This window comes from Oryctolagus cuniculus, chromosome 4 (assembly GCF_051225735.1).
Source record: "Oryctolagus cuniculus isolate XC-2025 breed Fujian yellow rabbit chromosome 4, ASM5122573v1, whole genome shotgun sequence".
Taxonomy (NCBI): Eukaryota; Metazoa; Chordata; class Mammalia; order Lagomorpha; family Leporidae; genus Oryctolagus; species Oryctolagus cuniculus.
The window spans coordinates 50,413,353-50,432,353 of record NC_142870.1 but is presented as its reverse complement, the minus strand read 5'-3'; the positions used below and the strand labels follow the sequence as shown (position 1 = coordinate 50,432,353).

The 19,001-nt window shown below is 34.9% G+C and overlaps 1 pseudogene; it reads right to left on the bottom strand.

Moving 5' to 3' along the window:
- Positions 1 to 12,171: 12,171 nt before the first annotated feature.
- LOC127483026 (small nucleolar RNA U3) lies at positions 12,172 to 12,249 on the bottom strand (annotated as a pseudogene).
- Positions 12,250 to 19,001: the final 6,752 nt, after the last annotated feature.

The following is a 19,001-nucleotide window of genomic DNA, read 5'->3' as shown; positions in this document are numbered from 1 at the left end:
TCATTTTATACTGCTTAATACCATATTGAATGCATTTACTTGAGTCATATATTTTGATCCGCATTTAATGAAGGTTAATATGATAGACAATGATTTATATACATAGTAGGGTGATGAAAAATTGAATAAAACCTTTGTATATTTTGTCACTGCCATCTTTGACAGACTAGATTATAAAATACTCAAAGATTTTATGATCACTCTCTTTCTCACACCATCTGGTTAATAAAAATCAATAATACCTTTCACAGTATATTCCAAACTATAGTTTAAATAATATTTCATATCAATGACCAGAAGATCATAGTATATTTTTTACTAGAATCTTCTACTTAAACCTTATAAAAATAAGTAAACTGGAATAGATTTAATCAAGAATATGAAGAAAACTCTACAATGAAAATCACAAAACAGTAATAAAAATTGAAGAAGATGCACAAAACTGTACAACTCCTTTCTTGTCCATAGATTGGAAAAATAAATATTATCAAATAATCAATACTCCCCAACGTGATTTAGATTCAATGCTATCCCCACAATAGACCACTGAGATTCTTTACAGAATTAGGAAAAACAATCCTAAAATTCATATGAAAACATTAAAATCCCTGATGTCAAAAACATCATAATTAAAACAAGTATATCAGAATTCAAAACATACTACAGGCTATTATAATAAAAAAGATAATGCTTTCATAAAAATAAACTTACTGACCACCAGAGTGGAAACTCCAAAAAATAAATCTAGACATCTACTACCAATTCATACTTATAAAAATACTTAAAACACTCCTTGGAGAAAGGAGAGTCTATTCAATAAATGGTGTTGTGAGAGTTCTATTTCCACATATAGAAGTTTTAAAGAAGAGTGCTACCTTACATCTAATACAAAATTGAAGTCAAAATGGATCAAAGTTGTAACCTTAAAACCTGAAACTGTGATACCACTAGAGAAAAACACAGGGGAAACACTCCATGACATTGGCATGGATAGCAATCTTTTTGATAAGACCTCAAAAGCATAGGTGATAAAAGCAAAAATAGATAAATGTGACTAAAGCAAACTAAAAATCTTTTGCAAAACAAAGGAAATCATCAACATAATGAACAGACAACCAACAGAATGGGAGAAAATATTTGCAAAACATGTAATTGATGATATCCTAAATATTTAAGGGGTTTAAAAATTCTATACCAGTTTAAGAAATGGAAAGAATCTGAATGGACATTTTTTCCTTTTTTTTATAACATACAATTAAATTTTATATTTATAAAAAGAGCTTTTTAAAATTAATTTAGAGGTTCCATAGATTTTTATGGCATAATTTATGTGCATACATAAAGAAATTAAAAGTGAAGCTAATTAGTTAAGATACCACCAAGAGTTCACATTTATTATTTGACTCCTTTGAAACAGATTATTGACCCATCAGCCTATATTATCCCAGGCAATATTGTTTGTTCTACTTGGAAGAGGGAAGACAGTTTCTATTCAATAATTTTGCCTGGGATTTTCTTCAAGCTACTGAGACTCATTTTGCAAGCCATGATGCTCCCTGATCTTCACCACATGATGAAAATAGGGAAGTTTTCAAAGTCGTATTCTTTTCTCAAACCATTTAAGAATGGTTTGACATAACCATTCTTAAATGGTTTGTTGACTGAAAAATTAAGGGCTGACAGTTGTCTAAACATGACCTCCAGAACAACACCAAGTTGTGTGACTTTAGGCAACCTATTCTTAAAGTGTTCAGAAACACTTATCAGAGTTCAACAAGAACTAGGCTGACATCTACTAGACATTTCTCAAAAGAAACAGTACAATCAATGATCAACAAACAACTGATAAAATACTAAGTATCACTAACCACCAAGGAAATGGGGGGGGGGGGAGGCAATGAAGTGTCATTCCAGTTGGAAAGGGTATCCTCAGAAAGTTAAAAAATAGCAAATGCTGGTTAGGACATGTAGAAAAGGGTACCTTAATACACTGTTTGTGGGAATGCAATTTGGTACAGCTACTGTGGAAAGCAATCTATTGATATGTCCAAAACTAAAAATAAATCTATCATGTGCTCCAGCTATCTCAATTCTGGGAATATATTAAAAGGAAATAAATTCAGCATTTGAAAGAATTATGTACTTCTGTGATTATTACAGCCCTATTAAGAATATCAGATATGGAATCAACCTTTATCCTCATCGATAGATGCATGAATAAAGAAAATGTATTACACACACACACACAATGGAATATTACCTTGAAAAGAATGAAATCCTGACATTAGCAACAAAATAGATTGGTTGGAGATATGCTTAGTGAAATAAGCTAAACACAGAAAAGCAAATATCACATTTTTTCTTTCATATGTGCAAGTTTATATATCTATACATATACACACTATACACTATACAATATGTGGCTGTTATATTATTTTGTATAGAGACATTTATAAATGTCGTCTTCACTGAGTTATATCCCTGACATAATAATACTCCCTTCTTCCTTCACTATACAATCTTTGTCATGAATCATTCATTATTTGATATCAATACACTCACCTCTGGTCTCAAGAACAGTATGTATGCTTACCTATATAGCATTTACATATTATTTGAATATGACAAGATGTTAAAATTGTTAAATATATGTGTGCTCATTGCAAAAAGTAAACATCATTGTAAATTAGAGAAAAATTACAGGCGATGTAGCATAGAGTGTAAAGCTGCAACCTACAGTGCTGGCATCGCATCCCTTATGGGCTCCAGTTAGAGTTTCGGCTGCTCTGCTTCTGATCCAGCTCTCTTCCAGGGCCTGGAAAAGCAGTGGAAGTGGCCCAAGTCCTTTGGCCCCTGCACCTGCGTGGGAGATCTGGAAGAAGCTCCTGTCACCTAGCTTCGGATGGGCCCAGCTCTGGCAATTGTGGCCATTTGAGGAGTGATCCAGCAGATGGAAGACCTCTGTCTTTCTCTCTTTGCCTCTGCCTCTCTAAAACGCTGCCTTTCAAATAAACAAATAACTTTTTTTAAATAGTAAGAATAATAAAATGAAAAAAATATAAAATTCCGCATCTAATAAATATTTACTATGAGAATCCAGAATTATTTAGTTAAATCTGACATTATGGTTGACTATCAGTCCATTTTTACTCATCCTGTCAATCAAATAATATTTCAAATAGATAACATGTAGCAGTTTCAGAACTGACCAATGAAATAAATGCTAGCCACTATGCCACACCAGTTTCTAGTGGCTGAATATCAGTGGTTATATTGCATCGCTCTTCGATTCATTATCATTAATTACACTTCATTTGTGGCATGTGAATAACTAAAAACTTAAAAGTTAAAATTTAATTTTTCAAAAAATGTAAGTATTTCTGTTTGTAACTATACTATTTACCTGTGTCTCAGTGATCACCTTGAAAATTTTATTAGTAATCTATTAGAACTTGCCTTGTATCTGAAGTGTTGGATTTCCTAATTCGTACTCTTTTCATTCTTAAATGTCATCAATGTTCATTGTTCCTTTTTTTAAAAAAAGTAATTATTAAATTGGTATAGTTACACAATCTTGTGAAATAGTAGTATTTTTCAACTGACAATAGAAAAGCACATTAGTTTGTCTAATGTATCTGATTCTCTATGTGGAAATTATCTGACATCTGCTGCTATACATATTCATTAAAATCTCTGATATTATAAAACAAAAGATTACTTACCAACAATCTCTAAAGTTCTGGGGAAGAAAGGAATGTTACTAGGTAATTATTATATTTTTCGTTGCAATTGCCATTTTTATTTTTTGTATTCTGTTTGTACTTTCATAAAAATTTAAAGAATCAGTAATAAATAGTGCTCATCATTCTGCTATTTTTTTTCTTAGAAGAAAATAAATGTTGAAGCTTAAGAAAGCTATTTTACCCTGTTAATACATAATTGAAGACAAGTGGCTCTAAATATCACATCTTTCATGTGCAATGAATAAGTAATTGTAGTAAATATTTTTGTTTCAAAACACAGAGGTTTACTTGACACATGGAAATTTATTATACAAGATTTGTGTATTTCTCACTTTAGAAATCTTGCAGAAAAGAATTGTTCCATCAGATTTCCTTCAACAAGCAGTTCCCTCATGGTTTGCTTCAACCACTGAAAACCTTGTTACTAGATGGCAGGAACTTCTCAGAGTGCTCCATATAAAAATCTCTCACTGTTTTGTCTCAAATTATCTATTTAAATAAAATATTTTCAAACAGCCATCAAAATTCCACTTCTACTCCTAAAAACGAACTCTTCTCTGCTCTTTCTTGTTTCTTGATTTCTAAAAAATACCTGGCACTCAAATGACAACTCAGCAACTCCTCTGAGAACCCCTAACTTACAAGAGTATTTGCAGAACAGAAAAAAATCAGATGTGACATTGTCAATGTCGTTATTCTATCTCGTAGACATAAAAGTCTGATTAGACTAGTCCTAAATGCTACAGATATGTTTGCAGTAAAAAGAAATGTTGAAAAAGGAAAAATATGTGGAAGCTGATTGACAAAGCTATGGACATGAGCTATTGCCTGGATGGAAGCTGGTAGTTTCTTTCCTGTCTGTGCTTATAGAAACTTCCTGAGATTCTCTGATTATATTGAACTGTATAAAGGTAAGTAAAACATTTGGGGGACCAGAATTGTGACTGAGAGGATTTAAGCCTTGGCTTTTATCACCTGCATCCCATGTCATAGTGCCAGTTTGATTCCCAGATACTCCAATACCCCTCAAGCTTCCCGCTAAAGCACTTTGGAAGGCAGCTGAAGACAGTGTAAGTGCTTGGGACCCTGCCACCAATTTACAATAGCCAGATAGAGTTCTTTCCTGGCTTGTGACTTCAACACTGCCCAGCCCTGGCTGTTATAGCATTGAACTAATGAATGGAAGAGTTCTTGCTCTCTCTTTTTGATCTCTCTCTCATTCCCTCTCTGTAGATCTGCCTTTCAAATAAACAAGAAAACATTGTTTTAAGAGCAGGAAAAGTAAAATTATAAAAGCTAAGTTTAGCGGCCAGACCTGTGGCATAGTAGGTAAGTCTGCCACCTGCAGTCCCAGTATCCCATAGAGGCACCAGTTCAAATCCTGGCTGCTCCACTTCCAATCCAACTCTCTGTTGTGGCCTGGGAAAGCAGTAGAAGATGGCAAAAGTCCTTGGGTCCTGCACCCATGTAGGAGACCTAGAAGAAGCTCCTGTCTCCTGCTTTGGATTGGCCTAGTCTGGCCATCCTGGCCAGTTAGGGAGTGAATCAGCTGATGGAAGACCTTTCTCTCTCCCTTCCTCTGCCTCTCTGTTCAATCTGCCTTTCAAATATATAAAAAAAAATCTTGAAAAAAAAAGTTTATTTAGGTACAAAAATTTTGAAATCTGCATGTTTATAATAAGAAGGATTTTGCACATAGCTTTCAAAATGCTTTTGTAACACCACCAGACCCATTTGTCAGTGGCTTCTGTGAGAGAGCTCTCAGTAAGTCCTATGAATCAGCTCCTCTCTGAGTAGATAATTTACATGCTTACAACCAGTAGCCAGCTTTATACACACACAGTGACAGAAAATGACTTAATACGCCAGTCTTAAGCATGCACATAAACAAGAATTTCATATGATTTTATATCTAGCTATTATAACCATTATAATGTAAAACCCTTTAAAGTGTTCTTGGTACTTTATTACATTTTTGTTGTAGATTATTTTTCAGTTGACAATTAGCTTTTCAAATTTACTTGTTACTTAAAACCTATATAAGGAGAATATATTTAGCTTCATTTGGCAGCATCCACTCAAAAATTTGCTATGAAATTAGTAAAATATGGAGACAGAGTTTTGATATAATAGATCAAGCAGCTGCCTGAAACTTCAGTGTATATACACACACACACACACACACACAGGAGCACAGGTTCATGTCCCCACTTCTACATTTGTGATCTAACTGTCTGCTAATACTGCTGGGCAAGCTACATAGGATAGCCCAAGTGCATTGGATCCTGCCACCCACTTAGGAGATGTGGATGGAATTTCAGGCTCCTGGCTCACCCTGGCCCAGGCTTGACTGTTATGGACATTTGGGGCATGAATGAGCAGATAGAAGATTTCTCTGTCTCTGTCTTCATCTCTCCCCCCACCCCTGTAACTCTACTTTGAAATAAGCAAATAAATATTTAAAAAATGATAAAAATGGGTAAAACCTGCTTTTATTCTCAAGAAACCCATATGTATAGGATAAACTAGTAGGCAAATAGGATAACTGTTGTAAAAGAAATAATTATAAGGTGCAGCACAAACATGAAGTGACTGGGACCCAAATACTTGGGTCATTACCCACTGCTTCTTAGTGTACACATTAACAGGAAGTTGGAATGGGGCCAGATCTGGGACTTGAAACCAAGAACTCTGACATGGGATGTGACACCTTAAATTCTGCCTTAGCTGCTAGGCCAAAAAAGGACACCCTTTCATAAAATTTTGGAGGTAACCTTGCAATCCATTAGATTTTGACAGAGGAAAAACTTGTATTGTCTATAGTATTGATGATTAAGCTCAGTTATTTAAGAAAATAAGCTAGTGGAGGCAATATTTCTGCAGACTATTCTGGTTTCTCATTTTTATTGAATTTTTCTATTTTTATTATCTAAATTCACACATACAAGTGATCTTCAAAAAGTTTATGTAATGTATATTATAAAGAACTGCATGGATTTCAAAATGTTTACATCAAAATAAACGTATTCTTTTTTTAACTTTTATTTAGTAAATATAAATTTCCAAAGTACAGTTTATGGATTACAATGGCTTTCCCCCCATAATTTCCCTCCCACTCACACCCCTCCCATCTCCCGCTCCCTCTCCCATTCCATTCTCCATCAAGATTCATTTTCAATTATCTTTATATACAGAAGATCGATTTAGTATATATTAAGTAAAGATTTCTCAGTTTGCACCCACACAGAAACACAAAGTGTAAAATACTATTTCAGTACTAGTTATAGCATTACTTCACATTGGACAACACATTAAGGACAGATCCCACCTGAGAAGTAAGTACACAGTGACTCCTGTTGTTGATTTAACAATTTGACACTCTTGTTTATGGCGTCAGTAATCTCCCTAGGCTCTAGTCATGAATTGCCAAGGCTATGGAAGGCTCTTGAGTTCGCTGACTTCGATCTTATTTAGACAAGGTCATAGTCAAAGTGGAAGTTCTCTCCTCCCTTCAGAGAAAGGTACCTTCTTCTTTGATGGCCCATTCTTTCAACTGGAATCTCACTCGCAGAGATCTTTCATTTAGGTCTTCTTTTTTTTTCTTTCCAGGGTGTCTTGGCTTTCCATGCCTGAAATACTCTCATGGGCTCTTCAGCCAGATTGGAATGCCTTAATGGCTGATTCTGAGGCCAGAGTGCTGTTTAGGACATCCAACATTCTGTAAGTCTGCTGTGTATCCTGCTTCCATGTTGGATCATTCTTTCCCTTTTTGATTCTATCAGTTAGTATTAGCAGACACTAGTCTTGTTTTTGTGATCCCTTGGACTCTTAGACCTATCATTATGATCAATTGTGAACTGAAACTGATCACTTGGACTAGTGAGATGGCATTGGTAAATGCCACCTTGATGAGATTGAATTGGAATCCCCTGGCACGTTTCTAATTCCACCATTTGGGGCAAGTCCAATTGAGCATGTCCCAAATTGTAAATCTCCTCCCTCTCTTACACCAAAATAAACTTATTCTAATTCCATTTTTCCACAAACTTATTTTTAGAGCTTTTGTTTAATATATATAAATTTCATAGCTACAGTTTTTTGTATTATAGTGGTTCTGGTTTCTCTTAAGGGTAATTTTTCTGTGATCAGTCATGAGATTTTGCCTATTTCTTCTCATAGATGTGGCTTGAATTGTCCTAATAATTTGTCATGCCACTTTATCCCATCTTTTCCCCCTTTTTCCCTTTTGAGATGTGACTCACCTAAGAAAACTTTAATTCATTGAACAAATATTTATTTAATACCTGATGCTAATGACTGGGAACATTAAAGCCAGTAAATGCAACAAGCATCCTTTCTCTCATTGAACTTAATTGTAGAAGAGTTAGAAAGCTAGTAACAAAATAAACACCTAAAATGTGAGATATATCAGATGGTGACAAATGGAATCAAGGGAGCAAGTCATATGTTGAGTGCATGGGAAAATTATTCCGGACAAGAAAAGACTCACCAGGGCCTTAGTATGGAATCCTAATGTCAAAATCCAAAGGAAAAGCAGGAGACTCCGTAAAACTTTTGTTGTATTTTCTTCATGTCATTATGTTCTAAGAATTGGTCTTGCACATATGGAACAAAGAGGGAGCAGTAGCTTAAGTGATCTGTTTTGTCATTAGAACAATACAAGGCATATTCAATTCTCTGAGTTCCATGATTTTTTTCATTGAGATCACATTATTAATTTTTGTCATTGAGATCATGTTATTAGTATTAATTAATAACTATCAATATTATTGTTTTAATCTCATTTTTAAAAATATCGATATTATACACCTTATTTATTCAAAATATTCTTTGAACTTTAATTAATACTATAATATTATCATCTTCCTAGTGAGATCATGTTATATTAGTAATCAGGGAAATGTTTAGATCCATCTGCTGATTCACTTCTCAAGTGACAGCAACGGCCAGAGCTGATGTGATCTGAAGCCAGGAGCCAAGAGCTTCTTCTGGGTCTCCCACACAGGTACAGGGGCCCAAGGAGTTGAGCCATTGTCCACTGCTTTCCCAGTCCATAGCAGAGAACTGGATAGAAAGTGAAGCAGCTGGGACTCGAACCGGCTCCCATATTAGATGCCGGTGCTGCAGGCTGAGGCTTTAACCTACCGTGCTATGGTGCCAGCCCCTCAAGTGCTATTTCAATGGTAGGAGATGTTCTAGGATGAAGCCAGGAATCAGCAATTCAATCTGGTTCTTTCACATAGATGACAGGACCCAATTACTTGAGCTATCATGTGTTGTTTCTTTGGGTTCACATTGGCAAAAATCTATAGCAGTTGGATTTGAGAAATAGATATTAGATGTTCAGTTACATATTAACCATTGTGTTAAATGCCATCACCTTCAATAATTTTTGTTCTATAACTTTATTACTCTGTCTTTTACTTGTTCACCCCTCCTGTTTGCTCTGTTTCCTTTCTTCTTTCTTGTTCTTTTATCCCTTCTTCCTAAGAACTGCCATCTGTGACTTTATATAAAATCTGTAGTGTTGGTATAGGAATTAAGACACTATACCTAGAATGTGATAAAACTCATGCAGTCAGTTCTTTATGATTTTGATTTTTAAATTTTGTGAGACTATATTTTATTTAAGCATTTAAAGATGATGGGGGGCCTGTACTGTGATGTAGTGGATAAAGCAGCCACCTGCAGTTCCATCATCCCACATGGGCACCAGTTTGAGTCCCAGCTGCTCCACTTCCAATCCAGCTCTCTCTATTGCCTGGGAAAGCAGTAGAAGATGTCCCAAGCCTTGGGCCCTGCACCCGTGTGTGAGATCTGGAAGAAGCTCTTGGATCCTGGCTTCAGATTGGCTCAGTTCTGGTCACTGCAACCATCTGGAGAGTGAACCAGAAGCTGGAAGAAAAGTCTCTCTTTCTCTCTGCTTCTGTCTCTCTGTAACTCTGCTTTTCAAATAAATAAATCTTTTTAAAAAAAGATGATGAATGAGGTAGGCATTTGGCATATTGATAAAGAGGTCCCTGCGACATCCACATTCATTTTGAAATATCAAGGCTTGAATTCTACATCTGCTTCTGATTCTAGTTTCTGATAACATGCATCCTGGGGGGCAGCAGGTGATGAATCAAGTAGTTACATCCCTGCCACACATATTAGAGACCTATATTGAATTTCAGACTCCTGGTTATGTTGTGGCCCAACCCTGGATGTTGCTGGCATTTGGGGAGTAAACCAGCAGAGGGAAGATCTCTGTTTATCTTTCTATCTCTAAATGTCTTTCTGCCTTTCAAATAAATGCAAATGAATAAATTGAAAACTAAGGATCATAGATAATTATATGGTATTCTGTATATGATTCAGGAAAGTATAACTACATTCTTTTAAAACAACTAAAGAATTAAAGGATGAATGAGCCATTCCGATACATTCTGTTGGGATATAGGATCAAAGGGGTATAAGGAAACATGGATTTCCTAATCTTTTATGGAAGCCACTAAGCATGACCCACACAATTATGTCTCTGGGTAACTAGCTTGACAAACAATGTTTGCGTAAGGATGGAATTCTTCCCCACATTTCTGGCAATTCCTAACATGCAAAAACTCATGATAGTATGAGAAACAAGGAGTTGGGTAACTCAGAAATATAATATACTGGACTTGATATTTCCATATTGTGTGCCTAATTAAATGTATTTATCTTAAAACTAAAAACTTTTAACATGGCTCTAAGTAGAAATTGGCTTAAAAGATCTTTGTCTGTATTCAATTTTTCCATTAACTATTCTGACTTTTCCCCAGGTTGGGATAAAATGAATTCAAAAACTGTGGCATACACCTAAATTTAAGATTTACATATTGCTCTGGTGTAAGCCAAAAATAAATTTGCTTTCCTTGGTGCTCCCTCACATTACTAAGCTTACCAGCTTACCCTATAATAGGTGCTTCTTGTTCTTTTATCCTTATATATTAAGTGTTGAGGCAATTCAAGTAGACATTTAGGAACTTAGTCCATAATCTGACTTTATCCCTTCAATCTCAGGGTCACATTTTGCAATGGAGGAAGCACAAACCCTGTTCGAGTAAAGGGCAGGAATGATGAGCCCACACCAGTTTTTGGCCTCAGAAAACACTCACCATGTATCATTGTCCTCAGGCTCTTGACAGGGCAGCTTCCAGAATGTCAGCAATGTCTCTCACACTCTAAGTTTTTTCCACTTGGTTAAAATAAGACCATTTAAAATAGACTCAATGGATATTCTTTATTTGTTAAAAATTGACCTTCATTCCACACTAGTCTACTCTGTTTAAAATCGTTGTATGCTGACCTAGCCATGTGTCAAACCACTGTAACCTTCAGCAATCTCAGAACACCTCTTCAAAATAAGCTAACACTAGGTGTTACTACACTCAATACCCCCATTAACTTACTGCTTTTAATGTTGTGCATTCTGTGAATTAAAATTGGCAGATTTAGGTCTGAATTAAACTCACTCTGTCTTCTTTGCATATTTTTAATCCAAATATATTCATAGCTGCTCATCTTCTTTTTCCTATTGTGTTAGCACCAATTTCATCACACATCCTTGATTTGCAACAGATAGGGAAGGATATTTTGTTTGAATACCATATGTTTGATTTTTACTTTAGCTAATTCATTTAAAAGTTCACAGGAAGCAATACAAAAATTTATCAACCTTTTTAAAAGTTAATTATTTTTTATTTATTTAAAGGGAAGAGTAACAGAGAGAGGGAGAGAGAGAGAGAGCGAGCGAACACTTTCATGTGCTGGTTTACTTCCCAAACGTTCACCAAAACGTTGGGCCTGTTGATACAGAAGAAATTTGAAACCCATGCAGAGCATTTTCATAATATATGCTTTTCATGAGCTCTTTGAACATCCCTCACACATCTTTATAAGTTCAAGCATGGAAGTGGACATATCACAAGAGCAGTTTAAACACGTGTATGGTTTCACTTTTTTCCTTCTCCATCCATCTAACAACTACCAGTTAATCATGTTTTAGAATATAGGTCAAGATTCATACTTTTACATAAAACTCTTCTGACCTAAGAATAACTACACATTACACTGTTCATGAGATGACTGCTGTCTTTATATCCATCTACCATGAAGATGATGATATTATAGATTATTTACACAAGAATTAACTTTCTATGCTACCTTAAACCTATGTGTGCAAGGAATCCCATTTTCTTATTGTCTAGCATAGGGCACAGTCAAAAGTAAACACTTATATATTGTTGATGAAAAAATGGATTATTAAATGAATGAATGACTTTCCCATCATGGTAAAGTACAACTACAGTATTATTTGAAGATAACAGTATTGAATATTGTTGATGGAAATATAGTCCTATAAATTCATAGAAATTTGCATATTTGAGCTACGCATTAGCACATAGCTTTTGTTTTTACACTGAATGTCATGAACTATAGAAATGATCCCTGAAAGTATAGTCTTTACACTGAATATAAATGGAGTTTTCCTGAGAAGAAGAGGCCATGAAACAGCTAAAGGAGAGTGGGAATATAAACACCAAAATGAACTTACCTTTTAATTCCGTTTTCAATTAACTTTTGAATCATCCATTGTATTTGTTCACTTGCATATCTATACCCATGATAGAGGCTGAAAGTTTATTTTTTTAATCCCTGTGTCTAGCAAAATATGTGACATAATAGGCATAGAGTAAATGCTTACAAGGAACAAAAGACTTTTGATAGTTTATGCAAGATATAATGAAAGAGCTGGCACTAGAATGAGATGTTGTTACTTCAGTTGAGTTTTTAAAAATTTATGTTGTCCTCTTTACATATACAAGATACTGATTTTAAAAATTACGACATTAGGGGCCGACTTGCAGTGCTGACATCCCATATGAGAGCCTGTTCGAGTTTTGGCTGCTCCACTTCTGATTCAGCTCTCTGCTATGGCCTGGGAAAGCAGTGAACATGGACCTAGTCCTTGGGCCCCTGCACTCACATGGGAGAGGTGGAAGAAGCTCCTGGCTGCCGGCTACTGATGGGTCCAGCTTTGACTGTTGCAGCCATTTGGGGAGTGAACCAACAGATGGAAGACCTCTCTCTTTCTGCCTCTGCCTCTCTGTAATTCTGCCTTTCAAATAAATAAATAAACCTTTTTTAAAAAGTATGACATTAAGTATGAACTGTGTTATTTGGTCATTAATTTGAGGTTTAGTAATTTAGACTGGGAGATGAGGACCAAAGAGTTTATATTTGTCAATTTTAACATATTCTTTGCTATCCCTCAGGATTATTTATGAAATGCCTAAAACACAGAAAAGATGGAAATTGGACCCCCAAACAGTTTTATCATGGGCTAGAGATCCTTATCCATTAATGAAAATCTTTAAATGTAAAACATGACATTACCTGAGCTGTTTTCCGATCACATTTTTAGATGCATTTATAAACACTTAGGAATACAATGCTCTCCAGTTTTTGGAATCAGTTTCTTTATTTGAATCCTGCTTTCATAAATGGCTTTCATTTATTCTCAGCCATGTACCCTTGGCTTGTGGTGATATTTATAATGAGTCAATCAGCAAAGGTGACTGACTGAATTGATTTATGCCAGATGGACCTATCTCCTTCACATAAAAATTGCATGAACTCCATAAATCTAAGTTCTAAAGGTGTTAGCCAGCTTTGATGAAAGCAGAGATGTTCACCTACAAGGAGTGTGCAATGCCGTTCTCCTGTTATTTTTATTCTGTAAAGAGCAAGAAGACTTCTAAAATGTGGCTAATAATGCTTTCTATCCCATCCTGGTGTTCATTTGTTTTATATGGTTTCCACATTTTAAACATTATATTTTTAAATGTGTCGTGTGATTGTTAATGTAAAGGGAGTCTCAGAACTGAATAAATCAGCAGGTGCGCATAAGATGACTGTTATCAAGCATTCGCTATAAACTTGTATTGAAGTGGGTGATTTGCAATTTCATTTATTTTCATAAAAATTTCCTATAAATATTAAAATGGTTAATGTCATTTAATATTTGAAGAAACTGAGACAGTAGACAAACATAGCAAACTGTTTACAATCATACGACAGGCGATGACTGGGACAAATATTTACACCTTTATTTAAAGTCTAATTCCAGAGTCAAAGTATTTGACCACTAGACTTCAGCACCTCTTACCTTATGAAGTCAAAACACTGTAGTGGTTAAAGGTGATGTAACATACCTGTTACTAAATTTTTTAAAAAAATTATTTATTTATTTGGAAGTCAGAGTTACACAGAGAGAGAAGGAGAGTCAGAGAGAGAGAGAGGTCTTCCATCCACTGGTTCACTGCCCAGTTGGCCACACTGGCCTCTGCTGCACCGATCCAAAGTCAGGAGCCAGGAGCCCCTTCCAGATCTCCCACACAGGAGAGCTGGAATGGAAGTGGTGCAGTCGGGATTCAAACCAGCAACCATATGGGATGCTGGCACTGCAGGCGATGGCTTTACCCATTATGCCGCAGAGCAGGTCCCCATGTTAATAAAATTTTAAGAGATCATTTAAATAGTCAGTGAGATAAAGCATGTATATATGAGAAGTGAAGAAAATAGGAAAATACTGAAACAATGTAGGCAAAACATAAAAAGGAAGTGCACTATGACAGTGGAGTTATGCGGAAGTTTCTAACTAGAATTTTCTTACTAATGATAAAGAAGTATTACTTCTATGTTTAAATTTTGTTTTCTGTCAGAGCCATGTAATAATCATGAATAATTAAAGGAGTATTTAATTGCAGCTGTCAATACTAGGAACTTCTTCCATGTAGCCATAGCACATAATGCAGACATAAAAGATAAAATACAATCTATTCTGACTCATGAAATCTCAGGGAATATTACTTGTAGCAGTTTACAAAATATTCAATCTCAAAAATATTATATATGAGTTTTGGTAATTATTAAAATATTTTGTCTTCCAATATTAGTCATTAATATCTTACTACAACTAATTAGTCTTAAGATTCTGTAGCAATTAAGTTAAAATATATACGGACATAGACATAAAAATAAGTACACACACGTACACACATACACAAACATATATGGTTCCCTTATGACCCATTTTCTGCTAGATCTTAATTACATAAAATCCTAAAATAGCATTTAAAGGCCCTGAAATGTTGTCCTGTATTTATTTTCCAGATAGCTAAATAGGGTATTTTAAGGCCATACTTGTTTTCCCTAATTTTAGCAGGTATCATAAAAATGCCTCTATGAAATTATTGTTTAAATATAAGAACAGTTTTAGGGGCCTGAACCGTGGCTCACTTGGTTAATCCTCTGCCTACGGCGCAGGCATCCCATATAGATGCCGGGTTCTAGTTCCAGTTGCTCCTTTTCTAGGCCAGCTCTCTGCTGTGGCCCGGGAGGGCAGTGGAGGATGGCCCAGGTGCTTGGGCCCTGCACCTGCATGGCAGACCAGGAGGAAGCACCTGGCTCCTGGCTTCAGATCGGCGCAGTGCTGGCCATAGAGGCCATTTAGGGGGTGAACCAATGGAAGGAAGACCTTTCTCTCTGTCTCTCTCTCTCTCACTGTCTATAACTCCACCTGTCAAAAAAAAAAAAAAAAAGAACAGTTTAAAATCTTTGATCTTTGTCTTGCAATAGTGAATGTAACAAATGTTAAAGTAGAAAACAAGCATGTTTCAGGCCAGCACTGCTGCCTATGATGATTAAGGTTGTGCATGGCATAACTTTAAGCAATGTCAATCACAGCATTGTACATGCAATATCCCTATGCTAAACCCAATCTCCATTAACACTGGTATGGGATGTTATGAAAAAAAGAAAATCAGAAAAAATTCTGAGATGCAAAATATACAAAAAAGGGTATAGATGACATGTTTTCATCTATCAGACTTAAACTTTCTTTTAAAGTTGCTTTTTACATAGGGAAACATTGTTCTGCTTAATATTATTGCAGATTTTGTAAAATTGAAAACTCATCTCTGTACATAGATCCAGTGTGCAAAATATCTACTCATGTTAAGAGAATCAAGAAGAGATAAAATATTTTATGTTTCAAAGGAATACTGATATTGAATGCATTTTATTTCTACAATTTAAGCAACATGTAGTATTTCCCTTTCATTATTCATGCCATTAATATAGCTGTAATGAGAAATTAAAGGTGTTTTTACATTTGATTAGGAAAATATTAGACACTCTAATAATTATCTCTCAATTTAAATTCCCTAATAGAGATACGTTAGTTAAAAAAACTCAGTTTTACAAGACAGGTACCTTAAATTATTTGAGAAAAAGTTTTAATGCTTAGAGCTATATTCAAGAATAGCAAGAGTTTAATAGAGAAGAAAGTCACATATCTTACAGATCAAGCAGGATATAAACCACAAACATCATTTTATTGTAGTCATTCTGACAAAATTATAAGACAATCTATGGGCAAGTTAGAGGAGACAACATGAGTACATTATACCTCAATTTACACTACTCAACCACACATTTATGCCCTTTACATAATGTCTATGTATTGCATTGGTTGTTGATTGTTATCATTTTACTCGAGAACATGAAAGATTTATTTTAGACTAATATAAAAAGTATTTTATAATGTGCAGGAAGTAATTTATTATTTTTAATTCAATAGATGCAATTTTGAGATAACAAAATATTTTGACAAATTCTATATAGTTTTTCTTTTTTTGTTGTTTTGTTTACATTATTTCATTAAAAAAAATTGAAGCTCCCATACACATTAAATTTAAAATTAAGGAAATTTTGGTTTTTAAATATATTTGTTAAAAAATTTATTGCAGTGATTTTTTATAAGACGTATTTGCTGTTCATACAATCTAGTTTCAGTGTCCTGAGTACGTTCACTGGGATTCTACAAAGAGAAGAGTTAGTGATGTATGAGGGAAAATAAAATGTGATCTTATTTTACTGTGTTAAATAATTCCTGACAAAACAATGTGTTAAATCAACTCCACCTCCCTCCCTACAAAATAAATGTGACATGCTAGATAGTATTTCACTTTTTTTTCTTTCTTTTTTTTTTCTTTCTTTTTTTTTTTTTTTTTTTTTTTGCTTGGATGGCCTTCTTTCTAGTGTTTGGAGAAGTTAATTCATGGAATTATTCTCTTACAAATTCAAAATATATCATACTCCAAAATTATATTACAAGCAGGGAATCTTAATACAGCCTGACTAATTTACAACATTCTGTGGGTACCTTTTCTAAAATTTTATTAGTTTTACAGTTTTCATGTATTTCATATAAACAGATTTAAGAACATAGTGACACTTCTGCCCCAGGTTCCCTCTGGCCTATGCTCCAACACTTCCTCTTCTTCCCTCTCACATTCCCACTCCTAATTTCTACAAAGATCTATTTTCTGTTTACTTAATGATCATATAGTTAGCCCTACACTGAGTGAGTTCAACACATACTATGAAGAGAAAAACATAAAAAACAAAGAGCACTGTTCCTCAACAGAAGAGACAGGGCTGTAAAGAATCATTGAATTTCAAAATGTCCATTTCACTCCCATGCATTATATCTCAGCTGCTTGCTATCAGTTACCTCAGATCAGGGAAGATACATGATATTTGTTTTTTGGGGACTGGCTTATTTCACTAAGTACAATGGTTTCCAGTTGAGACCATCTTGGATTTCATTTTTTTTAACAGATCAGTAGTACTGAGAAATTGCATACCATAATTTCTTTATCCAGTCAATAGTTGATGGGCATCTGGGTTGATTCCATATCTTAGCTATTGTGAATTGTGCTGCAATTAACATGGGTGTACAATGAACTCTTTCATATAGTGATTACTTTCGGTTTGAGTAAATCCCCAGCAATGGGATGGCTGGACATTTTGGTAGGTCTATATTCAGATGTCTGAGGTATCTCCATACTGTCTTCTACAGTGGGTGCACACCAGATTACACTCCCACCAACAGTGGACTGGGGTACTGTTTCATTCTTGTTACACATTTACATATATATTTATTTTAATGGGGAAAATTTTAAAAATTGAAGGTAAATTTAAATTTGCTTGAGTTATTCCTACTCTCCATCCTTTAAAAAGAAAAACTACATTTAGAAGCAAGTGTTTAACCTAGTGACTAATACCCATGCCGCATATAAAAATGCCTGAGTTTGATTCCTGGCTGTTGCTCCTGACTCTAGCTTCCTGTCAATGCAGACCATGGAAGGAAACGGTAATGGCTACCTGCAACCCTTGCAGGAGATATCAGTTGCGTTTCTGGCTCCTGCTTCCAGTTCCTGGCTCTGCCACGGTCTGGCACTGACAAGCGTTCAAAGAATAAACCAGGGAATGGCATGGTGGCTTTCTTTGTCTTCTTCCTTCTCTCTTTCTCTCTCTCCCTCTCTATTCTCCCAGATTCTCACAATCTTTATACCTCTCAATAAATAAAAACTACTTAGTGGGTACTTTTAAAAATATAAATCAAATATTAATGTAAATGTACTATTGTAATATAGGCTATCCAAGACTTTGCTTAAATAACAGTGCCTTTCTTGTTACTTGGGTCTTTTCTTCATCTCTATGTGTTATTATAATTCCCAGCTCTACCACACCACACCTAAAACTTAGAAAAAATGGTGAATTCCTAAGATTTATGTACTAACCATGGAGAAAACAACTGTAATTGAAGTATTACATTCCATGATATTTACTTCATTCAAAGATAGTTGTAGCACTGTCCATACACTGGATATACAAAGACATTTCCTTTACTGATGCACTCAAAGTAAAAATAAGGACATGTTAAATATCAAGTACAAATTTGGCAAAGGCTTTGATATAAATATTCATATGACATGGAGAGAATTAGGAGATGGTATTAAAATCGAAATATAGAGTCAAGGTACAATTGGAAAGGTGTTGCAAATTCATTAGCTGAATTTATAAGGATGGATTGACTTTTTGCAAGACAATAATGTGTGGAGTAGTAGAGATGGAGGATGTCAGTGCCAAGGCACTACAGTAAAAAGAAATCATGTCAGACATCATTTTATTGAACTTGGAATTGTGGGTCTATAGAGCAGAAATACACACTTTGAATTGTGTCTATGAAGCTATAAAGATAGGATTATTTGGCTTAGAATTTTGAATTTTACCCACACTGATATGGAAAGTATTTTTGCTTAGTGAAATAAGCTATTCCCCAAAAGGTAGATATCATATGTTTTC